The sequence below is a fragment of the Talpa occidentalis genome, unplaced genomic scaffold (genome assembly GCF_014898055.3).
Source record: "Talpa occidentalis isolate TD23 unplaced genomic scaffold, MPIMG_talOcc4v2.1 talOcc4.8, whole genome shotgun sequence".
Classification (NCBI taxonomy): domain Eukaryota; kingdom Metazoa; phylum Chordata; class Mammalia; order Eulipotyphla; family Talpidae; genus Talpa; species Talpa occidentalis.
The window spans coordinates 64,937,499-64,964,051 of NW_023605194.1; the positions used below are offsets into that span (position 1 = coordinate 64,937,499).

General features: G+C 39.9%; 1 protein-coding gene and 1 pseudogene across 2 annotated transcripts in view; one reads left to right on the top strand and one right to left on the bottom strand.

Moving 5' to 3' along the window:
* The window catches only part of MAPK1 (mitogen-activated protein kinase 1), a 113,513-nt gene that overhangs the window by 29,001 nt on the left and 57,959 nt on the right, over positions 1-26,553 (top strand). The gene's annotated exons all lie outside the window — the stretch shown is intronic.
* LOC119234941 (U6 spliceosomal RNA) lies at positions 3,646-3,717 on the bottom strand (annotated as a pseudogene).

The window sequence follows — 26,553 nt, forward strand, 5'->3', positions numbered from 1 at the left end:
TAATTGTTTTATTATTGAGTTGCAAGGGTAACTTAACATATTCTACAAATTCCTTATCCAGATGTATGATTTGAAGGTATTTTTTCCCTATCTGAGCTGACCTTGCACTTTCTTAATAGTGTCCTTTGAAGCTTTTCATTTTGACTGAGTTTAGTTTTTTTCTTTTGTTGCTTGTGCAAATAGACTAAAACACGCTATGTATTTTAAGAGTTTTGGTCTTGAATTTAGGTTTTTGGTTCATTTTGAGTTAATTTTTGCTTCTGGTGTGAGATAAGGGTCTAACTCTGAGTTCTTTTGCTTATGCCCATCCAGTTGTCACAGTATCATTTGTTGAAGACTGTCCTTCCCTGTTAGTGCTCTTGGCATCCTTGTGAAAAATTAGTTGACCATAAACAAATGGTTTTATTTCAAGACACACCATTCTGTTCCATTGATCTATACCACTATCCTTGTGCCATTACTACAAATCTTAATTACTTTCTTAATTACTTGCTTTGGAACACATTTTATAATTGGGCAGTGAGAGTTCTGTAACATTTTTCTTTTGCAAGATTATTTTGGTTAGTCCCGTTTCCTTGAGTTTCCACATGAATTTTAGGATCAGTGTTTCAACTTCTAAAAGGAAATCAGCTGGATTTCAATTGTAATTGTGTTGAATCTGTAGATTAACTTTGAGTACAACCATAAGACATTGTTATGTTTCCTGATCCATGAATATGAGATGCTTTCCCTTTATTTAAGTCTTTGGTTTCTTTCAACAGTGTTTTATAGTTTTCAGAGTGTAAGTTTTATATTAAATTTTATTAAGACTATTCTGGAACCTTGCTGAACTTGCTTACTAATTCTAAATTTTTCTACAATTGGATTTTGTAGGGTTTTCTTTATATAAGATTGTGTCATCTATAGGTAGAGATAATTTTTCTTCTTCCTTTCCATTGTGGATGCATTTTATTTCTTTTTCTTGCCTAATTGCCCTGACTAGAACCTCAGGTATAATGTTGAGGAAAAGTCTTGTTACGTTAGAGGGGCAACATTCAGACATTAACCAATAAATGTTAGATTTTTTTGTTTGCTTGCTTTGGTTTTTGTATAATAGATGCCCTTTTCCTCTTATTCCTAGTTTGTTGAACTTTGATTTTTTGATTTCTAATTGTGGAAGAGTTTTCGTAAAATGCTTTTTCTGTTTTTCAGATGATCTGGGCTTAATTTTAATATGATTTCCTCAGTGACTAGGGATATTGTACAGTGTTTCCTTTTATTGAAAATAATATTTAAAAATCATTCTTATTTGGAAGATTTAGCCAGTTTTATAGTGATTTTTTTTAAAACTCAACAGAAGCAGGTCTTTTGCTATAAAACATTTATTGAAGACATCAGTTTTTCTTTATCTCATACTTACTCATTGTTTAATCAAGTCTTGAACTTTCCTGCACTTTGCCCACAAATTAAGAAGAGGGAGAAATAGAACTTTTTGCTCTTTCCCTGATAGCATTATCTCAGTTGTAACCTATAATACTACTACTTTTATAGTCTTGAATTTGCCTCTTTTGCTCACTGTAACCATACTACTCAAACCCAGTATTTCACTCAGAACTGATGCTGTGCACATTTCTTAATGTGTACAATCTTTTTTAATTTTGATCTTTCTGTATTGGTGACTTTTTCCTGAAGGTCCCTAACTTCTCCTCTCTCCTGCCGTTAAAATTTTTCATCTTTCTGGAGAATTTGATGTTATAAACTATTTCCTTTTTAAAACATTACCTCTACTTTGCTGAAACATACCTGTTTTACCCATTTCTGTCCATATGAGTCTTCAGCTCTCTCTGCTCTGCTGGACCCTTTCTCAGCAAGGTATTTTTTTTTAACCTACTTAATGCATGTAGTATTTTTTACTGTGTCCTATTTGTACCCCTTTTCATGTATTGAATCCAACATGGAATGTCAATGTAACATTAAAAGTAGGTAGTTTATGTAGGTCTTCCATTTGTTGGATTTTTGGAATCCTTCAGCTTTTCACTATTATTTGAGTGATTTTCTCAGAATTTATTTCTCTAAAATGTCAATACCAGGTCAAAATAATGACTTTTGTAGTCCTGCCAGATTACTCACTAAAAACAGTATTTGAGGGCCTCCCCGGTGGCGCAGCGGTTGAGCGCTGGATTGCGAAGCTGCCCGCAGCCTCTACGGTGCCGGTTCCATCCCCGGCTGCTCCCCGGCCACCAGAGGAGGGTCCCACATGGCGCGCAGACCTCTCCTGCTGCCCGCTGCTCCCCTCAGCAGTGTATTTCGGTCCTTCTGCCTGCTCTGCTCCCCGCTCTGGCTCTGGTGAATTCTCTCACCCTCCCGGGCTTCTGACTGTACCCAGTGCATGTATAAACAAAACAAACAAACAAACAAATAAATAAAATAAAAAACATGCCTCTAAAAAAAAAAAAACAGTATTTGAATTTATGTTGCTACTGTACTTGTGTTCTCCATTCCCTCTTGCTGTCACAACATTATTTTACTTCTAATTAAATAGGGGTAGGTTAGGAGCTTATAGTTGCTGTCGGAACCTTATAGGTGTCCTGATTTTGGTTTGTTTAACGCTAAACTTTCTTTTAAGTTTTGTATAGGACATCCATAGGTGAAAATAGCATGACCTGGGTGAGTACTTACTGTGAATTTAAGTGACAAGATCCAAAAGCAGACACATAGAAAAAAATGAAATAAAATAAAAGCTTTTTTTATTGGGGGAGGGGGGGCTTGCATGGGAGGGGAAAAAAACTTGATTGATTGACATGTCCTACCAGTAATGCCATCTGAGTTGAGAAACCAGGGTACAAGTTGAAAGCTGGGAAAGTCAGAGAGCTAGAGAATGTGTTCATAAAGGTAAGCATAGTTGTTTAACTGTATGCTAATTCCCAGGGAACTCCCATTCAGGAAGAGAGATTCATGGCATGCGGGGAGCTGTAGTCCTCTGTATCTGAAACTCCTTTAGCATGGAGACAAGGGTGGAGCTCATTCAGGATGTCATTCACAGACTCAGAGTTTGCTCCTTTAAAAAAAAAATAAAAAGGGGCCTCCCCGGTGGCGCAGCGGTTAAGCGCTGGGTTGCGAAGCTGCCCACAGCCACTGTAGTGCCCCCTCGATCCCCGGCTGCTCCCCGGCCACCAGAGGAGGGTCCCACCTGGCGCTCAGACCTTTCCTGCCGCCCGCTGCTCCCCTCAGCAGTGTATTTATTTCGGTCTTTATGCCTGTTCTGCTCCCCGCTCTGGCTCTGGTGAATTCTCTTACCCTCCCGCGCTTCTGACTGTACCCAGTGCTGTATAAATAATAAATAAATAATTCTTTAAAAAAAAAGTATTTATGCATACCAGAACTGGGGTACAGGCCAAAGGTGTGGGGGTTGAGAGGATTCACCAGAGACAGAGTGGGGAATAGAACAGGCGGATTGACTGACATACACTGCTGAGGGGAGCAGTGGGTGAGTCAGGAGAGGTCTGCTGCATCAGGTGGGTAGCTCCCTGGCCAGGGATTGAACTCATTCTGCAGTGGCTGTGGATAGCTTCATAGGTTGCGTCAAAACTGCTTGCGCCACCAGAGAGACCCCAGAGTTTGCTCCTTATTCCTGCAGTTTTACTCATTTAACTGGCTTGGTTTGGTTTTAACCTGTAACACTTCACGAATTTACATGTCATCCTTGAGCAGGGGCCATGCCAATTTTCTCTGTATCAAAGGTGGGGAACAGATCATAGTGCATTCACACCATGTACACTGTTGCAGTACATCACCCAGGCTCATGGTGTAACAGTGGGGTTTATTAACAAAGGGGAGAATGGGAAGAAGGAAAGAATTTCTAAAGCCACAAATGTATGGCTGTCCTTCCTTAGATAGTGTCCACAATGTCTAGTAGTCCAAAACAGATTATTTGTGCAAGATGGTGTTGTTCCTTGAATAAGAACCTGGAGCTGGTTGCCTACTGGTAAGTGGTGGACCAAGATCCAGCTTATAGTGGCACCTGGAGGTGATCATAGCTGGGGCTGCTAAGGTGATTTCACAGCAGCAGTCCAAAGGTCAGGCTGGACTGCACCAGATGCCAGACTGGATAGTGCTGGCTGCAACAGCACCAGGAGGTGGTACCAGAGGAGCAAAAGTGGTGGATAGCTCTCAGGTGATTGGACACAGGTCAGCAGTGCCAGTCAACACTGGTCAGCAGGTGATGGGGCAAGAGAACAGGCACCACTGTTAGTTCTTAGAGATGCTGGCTATAAACCAACAACAAAGAGCTCTTTCAGAGACACCAGCACAGGCCAATGGTGCTTTTTGCAAGTTATGTCAGAGCCAGGGCTGGAGTTAGGTCTTCAGAAGTCCCAAAGTCTGTTGCAGTCTCAGAGGTCTCTGTAAAGGTCTTTCCAGGAGTCCTGACTAATCTAATCTGAAGCAATCTGATGAATCGCTCAAGTTGGCAACTCTCCTTATAAATCTTCAGGGTTTCCACCTTTTAAACCTGATTGGTCTGTTTGCAATTCCAACTGTTTGATGGGTGCTGGATGAGCTCCAGTCAGATTGGACCATTTATAATCCCGAATGGGCTCAAAAAGCCTTAAATGGCACATGGTTCTGACCTGCGCTGAAGTTGGACTGTCTAGTTGATGGTGGGCTTGGGAGCCAGAGCCAGAGCCAGCTCCGGCAGGACTGAATGCTCATCTATATCCTGCATGCTCCAGTGAGGGCCAGAGGCTCACCTGAGCAGTCAGTTCTAGGGCTGGCCTGCAGGTCGCACCTGAGGTGGGCCCTCGTGAGGACACCAAGCCTGGTCATACCCCATGGCTTTAAAGCTAAGGGGTCTCTGGGTCTCTTTTTCAGTTCCAATTTTAGTATATGTGCAACAGAAACAAGTACTTATCTGGTGTTAGAACTGTATTTGAAATAAATTATCAAACTGTATTTGAATTGTATGGAAATTCTTATGCATTGTGCTACATTTTGATGCTTTTATGTTGATTTATGTTAATAGCTTATGTTTTTGTCACTATTAATTGCTTTCATTTTGTTTAAATTCCTAAGTGTTCCTATTAATTAAACTTATAGATACTTGTCTTTCTAGAAGAGTTCCACATTTAGGTGCTTTATTTTATGACATTAGCTTATTTTTTCAGTATTAACTGCTTTCTGCTTCGTCTAGTTTGACATGAGTTTTCATATTAAATTTACAGATATTTACTTATGTTTTTCTGGAATCTGTTCCACTGGTCTAGTTTTCCTAGCAGAATTTCTACCTTGAGTCCTTGTCAATTTCCTGACTCTGGTGAAGTGGATTGGGCAAGATAAAGTGTCGGGATGCTCTTTCTTTCCCTCTTCACTTCTTCACTGCCCAGGAAACTACTCACAGTTTATCTCCTTGCTCTAGGCTCTTGTGTCCTGTTTTGGTTGACTCTAGCTCTCAAGAATGAAGGGATCTCTCACTTTGAACTCTTAAGTGTTAGTACCTGAAGCCTTTTTGCATTCTTGCCTCTATCTTTCCACTTTCTTTTTATTACTTGTTAAATTGCCAGGATTTACTTTTTAGAGTCATTAGTTAGAATTTGGCATTCACACCATTAAATCAATTGGAGAATAAACATCTTTATTTTAAATTGGTTGGGCCCAGGAATGTGTTTTCTCATTCTCTTTCTACATTCTCAGATCTTTTTTCCCTCCCTGCTGTTTGGACTTTTTCTTCCCTTTGCTGTACTTCTTCCTAGGCAAATAGCTTCTTTCATTCTTACCACAAAATCCTTCGTTTTCTTTGCAGTTTTGAAAAATATTGAAGTATTTTCTTTGTGATTTTAAAACAATAACGCTCTTTCTGTGGGTCTCTGTTATTGTAGACTAATTCTTTTTTACCTGTTTTCCAGTTCTGATAGCTTTACCTGTGTTGTCTTCTGTTTGTTTTAAGTGCCTGGCTTTTGACATTAATTTCCTAAAAATTATCTTATAATTTATATTCTGCTTGCCTCATTTAAAAAATCATGTTTCTGGGCCTCCCCGGTGGCAGAGCGGTTGAGTGCTGGGTTGCGAAGCTGCCCGCGGCCTCTGCGGTGCCAGTTCGATCCCTGCTGCTCCCAGGCTGCTCCCGGGCTGCTCCCTGGCCACCGGGGGAGGGTCCCACATGGCGCGCAGACCTCTCCTGCCGCCCGCTGCTCCACTCAGCAGTGTACTTCGGTCCTTCTGCCTGCTCTGCTCCCCGCTTTGGCTCTGGTGAATTCTCTCACCCTCCCGCACTTCTGGCTGTGCCCAGTGCTTGTATAAATAAATAAAAATAAATCTTAAAAAAAAAAAAATCATGTTTCTGGGCCTCCCCGGTGGCGCAGCGGTTGAGCGCTGGGTTGCCCGCAGCCTCTGCAGTGCAGGTTCGATTCCCGGCTGCTCCCCGGCCCCCGGAGGAGGGTCCCACATGGCGCGCAGACCTCTCCTGCCGCCCGCTGCTCCCTCAGCAGTGTACTTTGCTCCTTCTGCCTGCTGTGCTTCCCACTCTGGCTCTGGTGAGTTCTCTCACCCTCCCGCCTTCTGACTGTGCCCAGTGCTTGTATGTATGTATGTATGTATGTATGCATAAATAAATAAATAAATAAATAAATAAATAAATAAAATCATGTTTCTGCTATTTGCTGCTTCGGAGGTGTTTTAAATTATTTTGTAATATGTCATACTAATGCAGTATTCTAGTCTGTTCTTAGGTGACAGTCGTCATACACACACACACACACACACACACACAACTTTAAATAGTGTAAGTGGGTCCTATTTATTTTTATTTATCTCTGTTCTTGTACACTTAACTCTGCCAGACCATTTCTTCTGTCCTTTATGGTTTGTTCTTAGTTACTGCTCCAGTTCCTGGGTTGCCCTTTAAAATTTGTTTTTATTCTTTAAGTTGCACCTGTGTTTATTTCATTGGGTTTTGGAGGAGGTATTCTGTACCATTTCTCACATAGCTCTTCCCAAAGTTCTGTTGTGTAAGACTTTCTGGGCAAATTCTTTTTTTTTTTTTTAAGATTTTTTTATTAATGCATACAAAAACTGGGGTACAAGCCAGAGATGTGGAGGGTGAGAGGATTCACCAGTGACAGAGCTGGGAACAGAACAGGCAGATTGACTGAAATACACTGCTGAGGGGAGCAGTGGGCAAGACAGGAGACGTCTGCCTGTGCCATGTGGGTTAGTTCCCTGGCCAGAGATTGAACTCGTGCTGTAGTGGCTGCTATAGCTTCATAGTGCTGCGACTTAACCCCTTGCACCACCAGGGAGGTCCCTTGGCAAATTCTTACATTATGGAAAGAACATAAAATTCAGAGGAAAGATCAAAGGCTGGTCTCAGCCCTCATTGGGTGATTTTGACTTAAGTCACTTCAACTCTATGGTAGGACTTTAATTCTTTTAATGTTTTATATAGTTGTCATGTTCTAAACCAGAATAATTTTTGTATTTAATTCAAATGTAAGGTAAATTAAAATATTGCAGCATTTTCAGTAACAAAATATATTAGTAAGTGATGTAGTCATTATTTTTTTTCTTCCTATTATTTTTTTTATTAAACTTATTTTCTTACATCATTGTTCAATATTTGTGCAGTGTTTGATTTATCCCCTCAGTTGTATTCCTCATACCACCACATCACCTGTGAACCATCACCATAGGCCCTTGTGCTCTTCCCTCTTCTTCCACCTCCCCTCCTGTATGCCTCAGTCTCTATTTTGCCAGCAAGTTTTGTCTTTTTTTTTCCTTTGACACTTCGTTCAGTTTCCCTATATTCCTCCTGTAAGTGAAACCATAGGATACTTTTCTTTTTCCTTTGGACTTATTTCACTGAGCATATTCCCTTCCATCTCTATCCATGTTGCTGCAAATGGCATGAGTTTATCTTTTTTGATTGCTGAGTATTCCATTGCATATATAAACCACATCTTCTTGATCCAGTCATCTATTTGGGGGCATTTAGGTTGATTCCATGTCTTAGCTGTTGTAAATAGGCTGAAATGAGCATAGGAGTGCAGGTTCCTTTCAGATTAATATTTTCATGCCCATTGGGTAGATTCCTAGGAGTGGAATTGCTAGGTCATATGATAGCTCCATTTTTAGTAATTTGAAGTTCTTCTACACAGCTTTCCATAGTGATTGGACCAGTTTGCATTGCCACCAGCATTCTAAAAGTGTTCATTTTCCTCCACATCCTCGCCAGCATTTGTTGTTACAGGTTTTTGTTTTTTTTTTTATTTTTTTTTTAATATGGGCCATTCTCACCGGTGTGAGGTGGTATCTTGTGGAATCATTATTTTTAAATGATAAAATAATAAGAAAATAAGATTGTTGATTTTAGAAGTCTGATAAAATTCTCTTCTGAATGACAGCTGTATTGTATTTGTATTTCCAAGTATTTCCACGATTTTACAAGCACACAATTGTGTCAGTGCAAGAATTCAAGTTCAAATTCAGATTGCAGGATTTCTAAGACTAGAGCTTTGTAACTTGACCCTGAATAAAACTTGAAAACTCTTACTGTTGTTTCTTCAAATATATGACCCTCTATTGCTTCAGTAGGTTTCATGGAGTGAGTAAAGGCAGGAGTTTCGGCACTTGTCCTGGAGGTCACCTGTTACTCTGAATGTACTATTACTGAATTTGCAATTCTTTTCCTTCTTTGAGAAAGAATTCAACAATAAGGCAAGGATCATGTATCCAGAGATGGTTTATTAGACTATGCGTAAGCACCAGGGAGGTAGCACTGAAGGAGAGGTTTCAGACTGGCTTTTTGAAAGGAGCTAGAAAAGGGAGTAATTCTCCAGAACTTGCTATGTCGGATGAATCCTCCAATCATGGGCAGTCCTGGGTGGGCAGCAAGGGCTGTGACAGCTATTCTTTTTCTGCCTATGTGCTTTTTGGACAATGTTGGTAGCACATGAATTTTTCCCTTTAAGGGGAAGGTCATACCCAGCTGCACATGAAGGTCATACCCTGCTGCACATGCAGGGCTCTTGGCCACCCCTTCCAGGGAATTGTACTGTAAAGGGATATGGAGGGTGGAACTAATTGCTTATCAAGCTGTTTAGGCCACTCCTCTTAACCAATTCATGTGCTATCACACTACCAGGAATCAAAATTGTGAGTTATCTGGGAACAACCACCATCTCCGAAACTATTTCTCTCTGTCTCTATTTGAGAATAGATGTATTGCTCAAGGATAAAAGTGAGGATATAATATGGAGTGAAAAGAAAAGAACTTATTTCAGAAATGATTTCCACAATACTTTCCCTCCCCCACCATGTTTTCTTTTTTGTTGAATAATTGATTCACACCATTTCTTCACTTCCTCACTTGATTGCTACTTAGGTAACAGGTAGTTTCCCACCTCTCGAGAACATGACATCTGAACAAGCGGAAACAGGCAGTGTGAAAACAGGCTTTAGAGTAACAAGAACAACAAAAGCTAGCCTTTCTCTTCACTTAGGAAGAGATTATGAACCAGAGTCCAAAGCTCTGCCTTGCAAATGCAGAAGACCTGGAACTTAGTGCAAAAATGAAACCAAAGTGCATCAGAAATGAACTGTATTAGGGCCTCCCTGGTGGCATAAGGGGTTAAGACGAAACCTATGAACCCTTGAAGCTATCTGCAGCCACTGCAGCACGAGTTCGATACCTGGTCGGGGAGCTACCCACATGGCGCAGCAGACCTCTCCTGACTCGCCCACTGCTCCCCTCAACAGTGTATTTCAGTCAATCCACCTGTTCTGTTCCCCACTCTGTCTCTGGTGAATCCTCTCACCCCCCGCACCTCTGGCCTGTACCCCAGTTCTTGTATGCCTAAATAGATAAATCTTTACCCAAAAAAAAGAAATGAACTATATTACCTCCTCATATATTCAAGGTTAAGATGGTTTTTGAAAAAATAATTACATCTCATTTCCAAAAAGGGTATAAACTCTATCAGTGATGTAATTAAACAGAATAAATCAGCCCACTTATAAGATACTCTTCTAGATAATAATATTCACTTGCTGAGGTTACTCAACATGTTATTTCAAAGTGTCAAAATTCAGAGTAGTCTGAAAAGAAAAGTCAAAAGTGGCAGCTATACTCACTGATAGTTTTATGTAAGATACTCATACATTCAACCATTTTTTCAGTATATTTATCAAGGGGACAGGACCCCTGAAGATGAAAATGTTATTTTGTAAATTACAGTATACAGAATAATAGAAAGAAACTTTTTTTGAGAGTGATCACAAAGCATTTTGCAAAATCCTCATACCACTTTTGAGGTGAAAGGACTGGAGCCTAGTACCTCATATGGCCTTCATTAGTTTGATCCCTCCTCTTTGGTTGCAGGGGCATCAGTGGGAATTGTTTGCTCAAAATCTGCTGGCTTCTTCCTCCCTTCCCTCCTCCTGCGGGTAGAGGGTGAAATATTTCTGCGTACATTCCTGCATGACCCAGAACTGATCTACACAGTCAAGCCCTTGTCATCCTCCATGCTATAGTAGAATCAAGAAAAGACCCACTTGAAATGTTCCCCCTGGGGGCCACTGGTCAATCTCCCAAAGCATGGACAATTTCAAGTAACTCCTCAATAGAATGTAGGGGTCACCAGCCACCAGCCCTGCATTGCTTATAGTTTCATGGTCTTCTTTGTTCCTAAGTATGATTTGACCCTTCCCTTCTGGCCATATAGACTATCGCATGCAGACCTCAAAATAGTGGCCCAGAGTAACTTTTAAGCCAGGAAAATTTGAGTAATTTTTCAAAAATTCAGAATTCTGCTGACCAGTATCTTGTGGGATTCTTGTAATCATTAGGGATTTTTGTGTACACTTAGAAACTCAGGCCAGGAATTCTGAGTTAGAGGATGAAATTGAGGAATTGGGAAGGCATCAAGATCAAGGCAGTGCCCTTGTCATTCTCTCTGAAGCAGCAGACCTTGTTTCTGTAATTCTGCTTGCTACAGGGCAAACTGGAGAAAAAGGGATGACCAAATTTACGAACCCTCACCCATGTGCTTATGATGACAGGACAAGATCCAACAGCAGATTTTAAATCAGGAACAAGGAAAGGGAGAGCTAAGAGAGAAGAAGATTTATTGGCAGGATGCCACTGCTCTACAGTAGATAGCCTTTGCTGAGCGGAGACAATAGTGCAAGCAGAAGCCAGAAAGAGAGAATGGCCTACCTAGGTTTAATCTTTCAAGCTTAAGCTGGCAGTGCTGATCAGTCCCTAATCTGCAGCAGCTGTGGTTCAGAGAGTTGGGGTGAGGAAAGCTCCACCTTTTCCATCAGTTTGGCTATGAGTACCATCCACTGGCTCAGTGGCTTCTCACTGTTCCTGTTACAGCTTTCTGCTTCTTTGTACAGAATAAAATCTGACTGTGTGCAGCCTATCTTAACATTCTTGGCTTTACAACTAGCCATTTCTCTACCAGCCTGGCCTCTCTGGTGTCTCTGTAGCCCAGCTCTGCCTTTGGGCAGGTTCTTTTCTGTGCTGGGGCGTAGTACAGTACTTTTCCCACTTATGATGGGCTTACATCTCAATAGATAAATTGATATCAACCCGTCATAAATTGAAAGTTGAAAATATCTAAGTAAAAGGCATTTAACACTGTATCCTAAAAATACCAGCAGTACAGTACACTATAAAATAAGGTTTGTTTAACCTTATGGTCTAGTGGCAGGCTAGGAACTGCAGTTCCCTCATGCTACCCAGCATCACAAGAGTATCATACCACACACCATACACTCAGAAAAAGATCAGAATTCAAAGTATAGTTTCTAGTGAATGCCTGTTGCTTTTACAGAATTGTAAAGTCAAAAAATCTTTTGTCAAACCATCATAAATAGGGGACTATCTGTATTCTCAAGGGGCACAGATAAGACATTGGCACACATCTCTGAGTAAGGGTGATCTAGGCTGGGCAGCTACCTTAAAAGGTGTTTGTTACAGAAAGTCACCTAGAAGATCTTTGTAAAGAGAATAGCAGGTTCTGTTTCCTAGAGGTTTATTTAGATTTATTTATTTATGCATACGGAAACTGGGGTATAAGCCAGAGGTGGGGAAGGGGGCCAGGGAGGGTGAGAGGATTCACCAGAGAGAGTGGAGAGCAGAACAGGTGCATCCACTAAAATACACTGCTGTGGAGAGCAGCAGGCAAGGCAGGAAAGGTCTGCTGCACCATGAAGGTTTCTCCTTGGCCTGCTGGGGATCGAACTTGTGCTATAGTGACTGGCGATAGCTTGATAGCACTGTCTTTAACCCCTGCGCCACCAGGGAGGCCCTACTTCCTAGAGGTTTTGTGGACATTTTTAAAAACTGCTTGGATGATTCTGATGCCTCATAAACTTTGGTAATTACTCTGTGTAAATAAATCAGTACATATTTATATTTGCATGAAGGATAAACAAGAAACTAATAAAGTGGCTATATAGGGTGTGGGTGGTTGATGGCAGGGATGGAAACACAGTATCTTTTTTAAAAAACTTCAACCCACTTAGAAGTTTAATAAAATTCTTAAGCTTAACAATTTAAGACCTTCATTCAAAAAATTGTACTAAGGACCAGAAGATGTCACCCTGTTTCTTTGGCCAGGTTTTTCAGCTGCAAAAGTGAATTTATATGAGTTATTATTTATATGAATTATTTAAATGGAATTCATTTTTCTCTTTAGCATAATCTCATAGAAATTAATAATGGTAGGCAGAAGAAGGGAATAGATCCCAAAGAGAAAATGAAAATTTTAACTTTTCTCTGTTTTGTAAGGATGACTCTTCCAAAGTAGAACTAAAAGAGATACCAGCCCAGGACAAAACAAACTGAAAAGAAAAGCATTGGAGCAATGGTTTTCAATCTAGGTTAAATATTAGAATTGCATGGGGTTCTTTTTTGTTTTGTTTTTAATTTTCTTATATCACTGTTCATTTTTGTACAGTACTTGATTTCTTCCCTCAGGTATAGTCCCCATAATTATCCCACCATCACGACACCTGTGAACCATCACCATAGTCCCTTGTGCTCTTCCCTCCCATTTTGACTTATCTCCCTGCCCCTTCCCTGGTGTTACATGGGCTTCTCAAAAATAAATAAATAAATAAAATAAATCCCAACGCCTAGAGTGTACCCTAGACTAATTCAGTCAACTTCTGGGTGTGAAAACAGGCTTTTTTTTTTAAGCTACAAGGGTGATTTCAAGGTTGAGAGTCACTGTGCTAGAACAACAGGAAACAGCATCAGGGCTGTGCCCATTTCCATTTTTTTTTTAATGTTTGAATCAAGACATTTATTGAAAATTTACTGAACTGGGTACTATTCTGAATATTTCATGTTCTTTATTTCTCCACTACCTCTTTTCATTTCTAGTTAATTTGATTCCTTTTACATTTTATCTAATTTCTTTTTTCATATCCGTCCTTCTCATTCCCTGTTCCTTTTTATTTTTATTTTTTAATTTTTGTATAGTGCTTTAGATTTTATGAAGAATTTTTTTAAAGATTTACCCATTTATGCATACAAGAACTGGGGCACAGGCCAGAGATGCAGGGGGTGAGAGGATTCACCAGAGACAGAGTGGGGAGCAGAACAGGCAGACTGACTGAAGTTCACTGCTGAGGGGAGCAGCGGGTGGAGCCAGGAGAGGTCTGCTGCGCCATGTGGGTCACCTCCCTGGCCAGCCAGAGAATCGAACTCATGCTGCAGTGACTGCGCACAGCTTCATAGGTTGCATCTTAACCTCCCGCACTACCAGGGAAGCCCCTGTTCCTTCTTTTTTTTTTTCCCCCCATATAAAAATGCATTACCAACATTTTATTTTTTTTATTTATTTAATTTTACTTCATAGATTGTTACATCATTTTTCATTTTTTGTTTTTATTTTATTTTTTTATTTAAATATTTTATTTTATATAATTCTTACATCTTTTTCATCTTTGCACAATGTATGCATTTTCATTTTGGTTATATTCTCCATACAATTGCACCCCCCCACCTTATTTTGACTCCAGTCCTTCCTTTCCCCGACACTCCCCCCCACCCCCCCACTGGTAGTGTGTCTCTGGTTTATAGTTGCTTGTTGATTTAGATTTTTACTTTGTATTGATTAGTCTTTTTCCTGGTCTCTTATTTAGGTTTTCTAAATTCCTGCCATGAATGAGACCATCCGGTATTTTCTTTTTTTTTTCTGACTTATTTCACTGAGCATGATCCCTTCTAGCTCCATCCATGTTGCTACAAAACTGCATGTGTTTATCTTTTTTGATTGCTGAGTAATATTCCATTGTGTGTATATATACCACATCTTCTTGATCCAGTCATCTATTTTTGGGCATTGCTTGTGGGAGTGCAAACTGGTCCAACCACTATGGAAAGCTGTGTGGAGATTTCTTGAACTACTTAACAGAGCTTCCATATGATCCAGCAATCCCACTCCTAGGTATTTACCCAAATGACACAGAAACAGTAATTCCAAAGGGCACCTGCACCCCTATGTTTATAGCAGCACTATTTACAATAGCTAAGCTGTGGAAGCAACCCAAATGCCCAAAAACTGTTCCTTCTTTTTAAAATCTTTGTTACACAAATAGATGTGCATGTGATTTTTAACATAGGTATGTAGTTTTTTAAATAATTATTTTAAGATCATTTTAGATTTAGGAAAGTTGCAAAAATAGGTCAGTGAGTGAAAACCACACCTGTCTCTAAAACCCACTTTTCTCTAAAGTTAATAAAAATCTATAGCAATATTATCAAAACTAGAAAGTTAGGCACAGTTCTGTTAACTAGCCATGGTCTTTTCTGCATTTCCGCATATTAACATTTTTTTTCCTTCCAGGATTCCATATTAGGTTTAATTGTTGTATTTGCTTAGTTTCTGCCAATGATCATTTTGTCTTAATTCCTGGATATATTATCTTTAATCATTTGGTTAAGATGGTATTCATTTGTAACAAATAAGTTGCGGGGATGTAAGCTGAGACTATGGAGATATGTTTCTTCTCAGGTTTTCACTCAGTAAGCATCCATCCATGTATCTTAACAATGTCATTGTAGTATTTGTATAATGACACTTCTTCTCTTTTCCTTATCCCTTCTGTATTTACTCATTGTAGTGCTTCTGTAAGAAAGAGCTGTCCCTTCTCCCTCATCTGTTCAGTTATTTATATTGGTATGACACATGAATATTTGTTTTATTCTGTGGTTTATAATCCACAATGGTCATTTACTTTGTTGCTCAGATTGTTGAAGTTCAGCCTTTTTTTCTCCATCTAGTTGACTGGGAGTTTCTTTCAATAAGCTCCATCCCTTTTTTTTGAGTATCTCTTTAGGTGTAGTGTTTATTGCTACTGGGGTGTTGTTGCTTCCAGGTCTTCTCAGTGAACAGAACTAGGAAAAATAGATGTATATGTACCAACCCATGCATATCAATGTTTATTTCTATGTCTGTATATATGTTAAAAACTGAGTTTTAATGTAAAAACGCTGATCTCTCCAATTCTGCTTCAACACCATGGTTTATTTTAACCTTCCCCCTTGTGCAATTCTTTCACCAAACTTGCTCTCATTATCTCCTTTTTGTTTGCCAATTTGTTCAGTTCTGTTCTCTATCTACAATTAACTACTTTCAGAATTTCTAACCCCATCCTGTGAGAAAAAAAATTTACAAACTAGATTACAGATTTTGTATATAGTTCTTCCTGACTTTAATTTTGCAATATTTCATTAAAATAATGTTTTTCAGAGTTTCTTTTTTTTTTTTTTTAAAGATTTATTTACTTATTTATACAAGCTCTGGGTACAGTCAGAAGCACGGGAGGGTGAGAGAATTCACCAGAGTTAGAGCGGAGAGCAGAGCAGGCAGACTGACGAAGTACACTGCTGAGGGGAGCAGCTGGCGCGGCTGGAGAGGTCTGCGCACCATGTGGGACCCTCACCCGGAGCCCGGGGATGGAACCGGTGCTGCAGAGGCTGCGGGCAGCTTCACAACCCAGCGCTCAACTGCTGCGCCACCGGGGAGACCCTGTTTTTCAGTTTCTTAGGCTAATTTTTATGACATTCAGTGTGTTTGATTTTTGTTTGTAATGTGGTTTGGTTCATTTGCTGATGTTTGTGTTCTGTTTTGGCTTCTTCCCACATCCTGGTTATTTTTCATTTTTTTGAGCGTGTGATACATTATTATGGTTTTGAGAATCAGAGCTATACACAGAGGTGTATTCACAAAAGTTCACTTGCTCCTCACCCTTACCATCCCAATATCATTCTCTTCCTTTTAAAAAAAAAAAAAGATTTATTTATTTATGCATATAAGAGCTGGGGTATAGCAGGAGGTGAGAGGATCCACCAGAGACAGAGTGGGGAACAGAACAGGCAGACTGACTGAAACACACTGCTGAGGGGAGCCGCGGGCGAGACAGTAGAGGTCTGCCTCACCAGGGTTTCTCCCTGGCTGGCTGGGGATTGAACTCATGCTGCAGAGGCTGTGGACTGCTTCACAGTAAGGGGCTTAAACCCTTGCGCCACCAGGGAGGCCTATCATTTCTCTTCTTTACCTCTTCCCTATCACTCCCTATAAATAGCCAATCTCTTTAGTTTATTCTTCCTGTATTTATATTGTACAAATAAGTGGTGCTTATATTTTTTCTTATTACCCCTTTCTTATATGAAGAATCGCACAGTATAAATCTCTTCTGTACTTCTTTTTAACTTAACAGTATAGCTTAGAAATTACTGCATATCAGTTTGTGGACCTCTTTGTCATTTCATTTTACATCTGCATTGTACTCCATCATGTGGATACACTATAGTGTATCTACCCTCTCTGCAATATATGGGCATGTAAGATTGTTTCTAGTGGGCCTCCCCTGTGGTGCAGCAGTTGAGCGCTGGGTTCCGAAGCTGCCTGCAGCCTCTGCAGTGCAGGTTCTATCCCCGATCAGTCGCCGGGTGAGGGTCCCACATGTCGCCGGGTGAGGGTCCCACATGGCGCGCAGACCTCTCCTGCCACCTGCCGCTCCCCTCAGCAGTGTACTTCGTCCATCTGCCTGTTCTCCCCGCTCTGGCTCTGGTGAATTCTCTCACCCTCCCGCGCTTCTGACTGTACCCAGTGCTTGTATAAATAAATAAATAAATCTTAAAAAAAAAGATTGTTTTTAGTAATTTGAAATTACAAGTAATGCTGCAGTGAATAACCTTGTCCATATGTATTTTCTTACCATCGGAGGTATATCTTTATAGATTCTTGGGAGTGAAATTGTTGGATCAAAAGATAGCTGCAGATGCATAATTTTGTTAGGTATTGCCATACACCCTTCCAGATGGATTGTGTATTTGCATTACTATCAGCAATATGTGAGAGTTCATTGCATATTTTTAATAACTTCAAATTTTGTTTGGAGTCCTCCTTTCCTTATCTATTGATATTTTCTCTTCTACGATGATAGGTTACAAAAAAAATAAAAAACCTTTAATTGCAGAAAGTTTTTTTAATGGAAAAAAATGAAATAAGTTTTCCAGTGCTGACTGAAAATTTTCTTAGTGGCATTTAGAGTTATAATTATATGTTATATTTTTCTACTTTACCTAGTTTAGCATCTGTTATATAACATCCCACCACCTACTTAGTAGTGCAGACAGCTCTTTTCAGTTTAGATAATAATACTGTGTACTTCAAATGTAAACATTTCTCCTGTTTTAGATAGTCTTTTTTCTACATGTTTGAACCAGGTATTTAGTATCTCTACACGTGAGGCATTCATAAGAGATTTGTATCTCTTGATTCCTTTAAGTTTCAGTGATGGGGATAGTCATCTGAACCTTTCCCCCTTGGACTGACTCCTAAGTCATTGCACCAACTCACAACTTACAAAGGAGTGTGCAGGGGTTGCCTTTCTGAAATAGATAATCTTTGCAGACTGTAGCTCCCTATAGAAGTCCCTTGTGTTTTCTCCCCTGCACCTTCTGGCTCCAAGACTCTCTTCTTTATGGTTTTTCTGGTATATTGGTCCTGTCTGGTCTCTTCTGTGATCAGAGCGACATTTGTCTAGATCTCTTCACATCCATTCTCTAAGAACCCAACTGTTTATTTAGTCTGATCTTGCACACAGACAGTGATACATGCTGGAGAAAATTACTTAGTTGTCATGATTAACACCACTAAAAATCTCTGGATTCTGATTTCCCCTCGATCTTCAACATTTTTTTTTAAAGATTTATTTTATTCATGCATACAAGAACCGGGTGCAGGCCAGATGCGTGGGAGGGTGAGAGGATTCACCAGAGACAGAGTGGAGAACAGAACAGGCAGATTGATCGAAATACACTGCTAAGGGGAGCAGCAGGCAAGACAGGAGCGGTCTGCTGCGCCATGTGGGGAATCTCCACGGCTGGCTGGGATCAAACCCACGCTGCAGAGTATCAGCTTCACAGCGCTGCACTCAATCGCCTGCGCCACCAGGGGAGGCCCTTCAACATTTTTTTTTTTTTACTTGTCCCATTCAGTCCTCTTTTCCACTTCCCTTTTTTTTTTTAATAGAGGCATGTTTTTTATTTATTTATTTATTTGTTTGTTTGTTTGTTTCATTTATACATGCACTGGGTACAGTCAGAAGCGCGGGAGGGTGAGAGGATTCACCAGAGCCAGAGCGGGGAGCAGAGCAGGCAGAAGGACTGAAGTACACTGCTGAGGGGAGCAGAGGGCGGCAGGAGAGATCTGCGCGCCATGTGGAACCCTCCTCTGGTGGCCGGGGAGCAGCCGGGGATCGAACCTGCGCCGCAGAGGCCGCAGGCAGCTTCGCAACCCAGCGCTCAACCACTGCGCCACCGGGGAGGCCTCCACTTCCCTTTTGACTGGCTTGCCTTTATATCTTCTGCCTTCAGACTTTCCTACTCTTTCACCTCATTTATAACACATATTTGCCTCTTGTTGTGAGGAAGACAGATTTTGGTTCATTATGACAAAGAAGATCTGAAAAACCAGAACCTTTGATATTGGTAGGCTGCTTGGGAAGGGAAAGCATTTTCTGTATCATGAGCATTTGATTGGTTTTTTGTTTTTTGGTCCTAATTGTCTCCCCTTTTCAACTTCTTTTTCAATTTATTGCCAAAATCTGGCTCAGTTATGAGTCTAATCTTATAATATCACCAAGAGACACTTGACCTTCAGATGATGTGGTGGCTGAGAGTATCAGCATTGGAAGCCAATATACTGGAATTTAAATCCCGGTTCTTTTGGCTACTAAAAGAACATCTGTGTAGGGCCTCCCCTGGTGGCGCAGCGGTTTAGCGCTGGGCTGCGAGGCTGCCCGTAGCCTGTGCAGCGCCAGTTTGTTACCCGACCGCTGGCGAGGGTCCCACAAAAAAAAAAAAAAAAAGAACATCTCTGTAATCACGGATGAGTGAATTGACTTTCCTTGCCTCAATTTCTTCATCTCTAAAACAGGGGTTATACTTCACGGGGTTGCGGTGAAGGCAAAATGTAAGGATTTTCTAAAGCTCTTAGCACTGTGTTACGTACTCAGTAAACTGTATTCATTATGGTTAATGAGACTGGTTCTCTTTTTCTTGCAAGTCCAGAGGTAATGAAACTGCCTGTGTTGCTTCTCTTGGCTGCTTGGCATTGGAGGAGACTTGACTCATTTAGTCTTTGTTGATTACTTCTAGCTGTTACCATAGCTTTTTGGTAGTCAGCCCAACCTGGACCATTCTGTGTAGAATTCCTACACAGTGAAAGTGGGAAAGTATAATTGAGGAGAAAAAAAATGTAAGGGAATGATAAAAAATGAGTAATCACATCTGATTCATCCAAGTCTTTCATGACAGGCTCACAACAGTTTGATTACAAAGATCACTTCTAAATAGTATTGCTTGGGATTAGCACTGTTTTGGATTAGAGTATCTGTTGCAAAGAATACTCACCCTGACTTTATGCTACTCTGGCTTGCTTCAGATAAAACAGTTTCTTTTCTTTAATTGTATTTATTTTGTTGAGGTAGCAGTAGTTTACAGCACTGTGTATGATGTGGGAGCGTAGATTCACACCTCTTCAGGTATATGTTGTCATACCATGCCCATTGGGTCCCTCACCCCTTTTACCCCAATCCTGTCCCACCTCAGATAGCATCAGTTTTACAGTTAGATTTCTAGGGTTTGTTTTGGTTTTGTTTTTCTGTGTATTCCACATATGAGTGAAAGTGAAACAGTACTGACACAGTGCAAAAGACTCTTAAAAGAGTGTTTGATGGTGCTCAGACAGTAGTGAACAAAGAGTGTTTAAGGGATGGTGACCACGATGGAGGACAGGTCTTTATCACTGGTTTCTCACCCGTGTGCACAATTGCAAGACCTCTCTCTGGCTCAGGGTCCAACAATAGGGTTTATTTAACAAACAGGAGATTGGGGGAAAGGAAAGAGTTTTTAAGCTACAAGTGGCCAGCTATCTCACCCCAGATAGTGTCCAGAAGTCCCAAACAAAGGCCTCTCCTGGAAGATGAGCTGACATTGCAGCTACCCACAACAGCAGTCTGAAGTCTGGGCCAGATGCCAAACCAGACAGCAACAGACTCAACAGCACAGGAGATGGTGCAGGAGAACTGCAATTTGTGATCAGCCATTTGAGACTCTAAGCCAAGCCATACAGTGCTTCTCGCAGACATTGTCAGAGGCAAGTTCGGTAGCCAGGTCTCTATGAAGGTCTACGGAGGTGTACGGAAGTTTATGGCGTCTGGTGAAATCCCAGAGTCAACTGCTTGATGCAGCTCTCTGCAGAGACAGGGAGCAGAATCCTTCTACTTGAAGGTCTTCTGATAAATGCTTCCTTTTCAAGGCTTGGCAGGAGAATTAATCCCTTTTCTGTCTTTGGAGGCTAAGAGCAGGATGCTTCTTTCAAGGTGATCCAACGAATCCATCTTCCCTCTTTGGAGACTGGGAACAGAATGAAACAAGCTGGCTCTTACTCTGCCTTCTATTCCTTTCAGCCCCTCTTCCTCACATACCCCCCCCCCGACCCCTCTACACCCCCCTGCCCAAGCCTGATTGGACCATTTTTAATCCTAAGCATCTTATTGAACCATTTAGCACCTGTCAGCTAATTTTCCATTTTCAATCCGAATAATTAACAAATGAAGTGGACTCAGATTGTTCCATTTAGCTCACACCTTGTTGGTCCATTTTTGAATCCTAGCACCAGATATAAAAGAGGGAGAAAACCTAGTCCTGCCCTGCCTTAGGTCAGGGCAGGCTGATGGGTCTGTTGGCTCCAGAGACCACTGAGGTCGGGGCAGGGGAGAATGTCCACAGGCTTCTGGGTGCTGCGGGGATCTGGTTACAAAATCATCCAGTTTTTGTCTTTCTCCTTCTGACTTACTTTGCTTAGCATAACCCCCTTTAGTTCTATCCATGTTGTTGCAAATGGCAAAACTTCTTTTTTTTTTTTTTTAAATAGCTGACTGGTATCCCATTGTGTGTATATACCACATCATCTTAATCCACTCATCTGTCATTGGGTACTTTGTTTCTGTAACTTGACTCTTGTCAATACTGATGCAGTGAACATAAGAGTGCATATATTCCTTCAGATCAGTACTATTGCATCCTTAGGGTAGATACTTAGGAGTGGGATTGCTGGGTTGTACAGTACAGTAGATCTATTTTTAATATTTTGAGAAACTTCCATACTGTTTCCATAGGGCTGGATCAGTTTACATTCTTTTTTTTTTTTTCTTAAAGATTTATTGATTGATTGATTGATTGATTGATTGATTTATACATACATTCATACAAGCACTGGGAACAGTCAGAAGCGCGGGAGGGTGAGAGAATTCACCAGGGCCAGAGCAGGGAGCAGAGCAGGCAGAAGGACCGAAGTACACTGCTGAGGGGAGCAGCGGGCGGCAGGAGAGGTCTGCGCGCCATGTGGGACCCTCCTCCGGTGGCCGGGGAGCAGCTGGGGATCAAACCGGCGTCGCAGAGGCTGCAGGCAGCTTCGCAACCCAGCGCTCAACCGCTGCGCCACTGGGGAGGCCCCTCAGTTTACATTCTTGCCAACACTTGTTTTTTCCGATCTTCTTTACATGGGCCATTCTTGCAAGAGTGAAGTGGTATCATATTTACTGTGGTTTTGATTTGCATTTCCCTGTGTTAATGAGGATTTTTTCATGTGCCTGTTGACCATCTGTATGTCTTTGGAAAAGTTTCTGTATTTAGCTCTTCTGCCCATTTTTTAATTGTACTATTTTCTTGTTGACTTGTGTGAGTTCTTTATAGACTTTGGATATTAGCCCCTTGTCAGAAATATGATGTGCAAATATTTTCTCCCACTCAACAGGGTGTCTTTTCATCTTTATGCGTTTCTTTTGCTGTGCAGAAACTTTATTTTATTTGTATATATTTTACATCAGTCTTCCTTTTTGTACATTATATGCTTTCTCCTTTCAGGTGTAGTCCCTGTAAAATTCTACCAGTTCACCTGTGCACCATCACCATAGTCCCTTGTGCTCTGCCCTCCCCTGATTTGATCCCTCTCCTTCCCTCTCCCCTGCAGAATGTCTCTAATTTATAGTTGCCTGTTAATTTTGGTTTATTATTATTTTTTTTCCTGATCTCTTATTTGGTTCTCCTACATTCCTCCTATATGTAAAACCATCCAATATTTTTCTTTTTCTTTCTGGCTTATTTCACTGAACATAATCCTTTCCAGCCTCATCCATGTTGTTGCAAATGGCATGAGTATATCTTTTATGTTTGCTGAGCAATATTCCATTGTGTATATACACCACATCCTCTTGATCCAGTCATCTTATTTTGGGGCATTTAGGTTGTTTCCATATTTTAGCTATTGTAAATTGGCTGAAATGAACAAAGGAGTGCAGTTTCCTTTTAAATTAATGTTTTTGCGTCCTTTGGGTAAATTCCTAGGAGTGGAATTGTTAAGTCATATGGTAGCTCCATTTTTAGTATTATGAAGATCTTCAACATAGTTTTGCATGGTGGTTGGGCCAGTTTGCATTCCCACCAGCAGTGTAGGAGAGTTCCTTTTTTGTGCAGAAGCTTTTTAGTTTGATGTAGTTCCATTTGTTAATTTTTGCTTTTGTTTTGCTTGCTACTGGAGTTGAGTCTCCAAAGACATTTCTGAAGTTAGTGTCATGTTGTTTTGCTGTGTTTTCTTTTACGTATTTTAGGGTTTCGAGTCTTACCACCAAGTATTTAATCCACTTTTGAGTTAATTTTTTGTATATAGCATGAGATAATGTTCTAGTTTCATTCTATGCGTGTGGATGTCCAGTTTTCCCACCACTGTTTGTTGAAAAGCCTTTTCCTTTCTCCATGTTGTACTCTTGGCTCCTTAAAACCAAATTTCTTGGTTGTGGGTTTTTAGAATGATAGTCACAGTACTAAATCCTAATAAGAATGTTTACATCTCATTAATATTCTCATTTTTCTTTTTTTTTTTTTTACCTTTTCCCTTAATGTACTTTGGGCCACCAAAAATTTGTGGAACCTCTACTGACTATGTCACTACAAATCTTCCTCCCTGTATCTTTATGTCTATACATAAATACCTATGTACATTCAACCACTCAACTGGGTGTGGGTTTTTTCCCCATTCTCTTATATACATATTAATTTTTAATGTTGCACTTCTTGTGGTTATAATGCCTGATCACAGAATAAGAAAATATTTTTGTAATTTAGTCAACACTATCAGAGCAGACATGTAAGCTGAATTAGGACTAATCGTCAGGCCTCCTGATTTGAAGTCTGATGTTCTTTGATATTACTACTACCTTTCTAGGGTACCATGTGATAAATAAAGCAATAAAAGAACGGTCATACCCTGTTTTTGTTTTTTGAAGGCCCTAATATCTTTCAGGCTTTGCATCTGCTATTTTGCCATCTTAACAACCTTTGCACTTCATTTTTCAGCCAAACAAATGGTTGCTTGGAGATGCTCAGTCTCTTAAGTTAATGAGGGATAGAGTCAGTATTAGAACTTGTCTGGCTCTTTCACCCCTGTTTTATTATTAAAGAGATTTTGAAGTACTTATGTAGACAACCAGATTTGTTCAAGAGCATCTTTTCTAGAGAGATTGCATTTGTGTTAGTGATATCATATTTTGAGCTACAATACCTATTGAACAGTGATACTAAAATAACTGCAGGCTAGCTATTACTTGCTCACTTAATGGCTGCACTCTAAAAAAACCTTTTCATAGGCTTTCTTAGTTGGTAAATTATGAGATAATTAAACTAAAGTAAGGAATACATTTTCTTTTGAAGCAGTCATTTGTATTATCTACCTATTTATTTTTGGAACATTAATTTGGATCAGTCTAACTTAGCATCTGAAGACAAGTTAATTTTTATCTGTGAAGCAAAGTACTGTAGTTTTGTGTTCAGATAATTAAAGTTCACCAAAATGAGTAGCTTAGAGAACAGCTTAATAGCTTTCTCTAAAAATAACCCATTCACAGTTGATAGGTAGCATTTTAGTTGCTTAACAACGTGTACAGTATTTGGTGCATGTGCATGATAAGATATCTGTTTAGACAAACTTTATGATCCACAAATATTATTGAGCTTCTGCTGTGAAATCATTATAATGACAAGGGGCTGGGAGGGTGTAAAGAAAACCTGATTATACTAGAAATTTCATATTTTTATATAGCCCTAGAAATTACTGTGAAAGGCTAGGCATTTATTCTAATAATACTGCCATTGCATAAACCTGTTTAGAACATTTACCTTTGAATTGCCTTCATTATGAGCATATGAGCCATGAAATAAAATCAACCCCAAATTTTACAACATAGCTCAGTTTTTGAAAATCACCTTTCGAGGTATAATTGGTATCTAATAAAACACCTTTTCTGTGTGTACAGTTCTGTGAATCTTGGCAAATGTATATATTCATGTAACCACTACCACAGTAAAGACACAGAATTTTTATATAACCCAGAAAGTACTCTTACGCCTCTTTACAGCCAGTCTTCACTTCAGGCAATGACAAATCATCTTTTTATTTCTATTGATAGACTTCAACTTTTGTAGAATTTCATTTAAATGGAATTTATAAGTCTCTTTTCTTTTTTTTGTCTGGTTTCATCTCACTCAGGGTCGTATTTTCTTAGTTTCATCCTTGTTACATGTCAGTAGCTTTTTCCATTTTGTTGCTGACATTGGTTTGATTGCCCTTGTTGATGAATATATGAGTTATTTGCAGTTGGTAGGAATGAAGGTCCTGCAGACATTTGCATACAAATATCTATAGACACATTTTCATTTCACTTGAGTATATTCTTAAGAGTAGAATTGCTAAAAGAGACATTAACCAAAATAGAGAGACACCCCACTGATTGGGAAAAAATATTTGCACTCCATTCAACTGATAAGGGACTGATCACAAAGATTTACAAAGAACTCTTATGTCTCAACAAAAACAAAATAAACAATCCAGTCAAGAAATGGGCAGAAGAACTTAAAAGACATTTCTCCAGAGATGAAATGCAAATGGCCAACAGGCATATGAAAAAATGCTCAACATTCCTTAAAATCAGGGAAATGCAACTCAAAACCACACTGAGATAACAACTTACACCAGTCAGAAGGGCACATATCAAAAAAACAAGCAACAACAAATATTGGCGAGCATGTGGTGAAAAAGGAACTCTCCTACATTGCTGGTGGGAATGCAAACTGGTCCAACCACTATGGAAAGCTGTCTGGAGGTTCCTCAGTCTACTAAAAATGGAGCTACCATATGACCCAGCAATTCCACTCCTAGGGATCTACCCAAAGGACACAAAAACATTGATTCAAAAGAACACCTGTACACCTATGTTTACTGCAGTACTATTTACAGTAGGTAAAATCTGGAAACAACCCAAATGCCCAAAAATAGATGACTGGATCAAGAAGATGTGGTGTATATACACATAGGAATATTATTCAGCAATCAAAAAAGATAAACTCATGCCATTTGCAGCAACGTGGATGGAGCCAGAAGGAATTATGCTCAGTGAAATAAGCCAGAAGGAAAAAGAAAAATATCAGATGGTTTCACTTAAAACAGGAATATAGGGGAACCAAATAAGACACAGTGTAAAAAAAAATAATAACAGTACAAACCACAACAAAGCAAAAACAGACAATTATAAATTAGAGACATCCTGCAGGGGAGGAGGAGGGAGAGGAATCAGAGGGAGGGAGGAGCACAGAGGACTGTGGTGATGGTGCACAGGTGCCTTGGGGAAGGAAATTCTATGGGGACTCAATCTGAGGGGGTGGAGGGAAGCAAATATTGTTTAAAAATTTAAAAAAAATTAAAAACAGAGTAGAATTGCTAGGTTGTTTGATAAGTATATATTTAACATATTTAACTTTAGAAACCACCAAACTTTTCCATACAGGTTGTACTATTTTGTAATCCCACCTGTAGTATAGGAAAGCTTTTCTTTCATCCTCATCATTTGGTATGGTCAATCTTTTATTTTAACCATTCTAATGGGTTTATGGTTTCTTTTGTATTTCCCATGTCAGTCATCTTTTCATGTGTTTATTGTTAC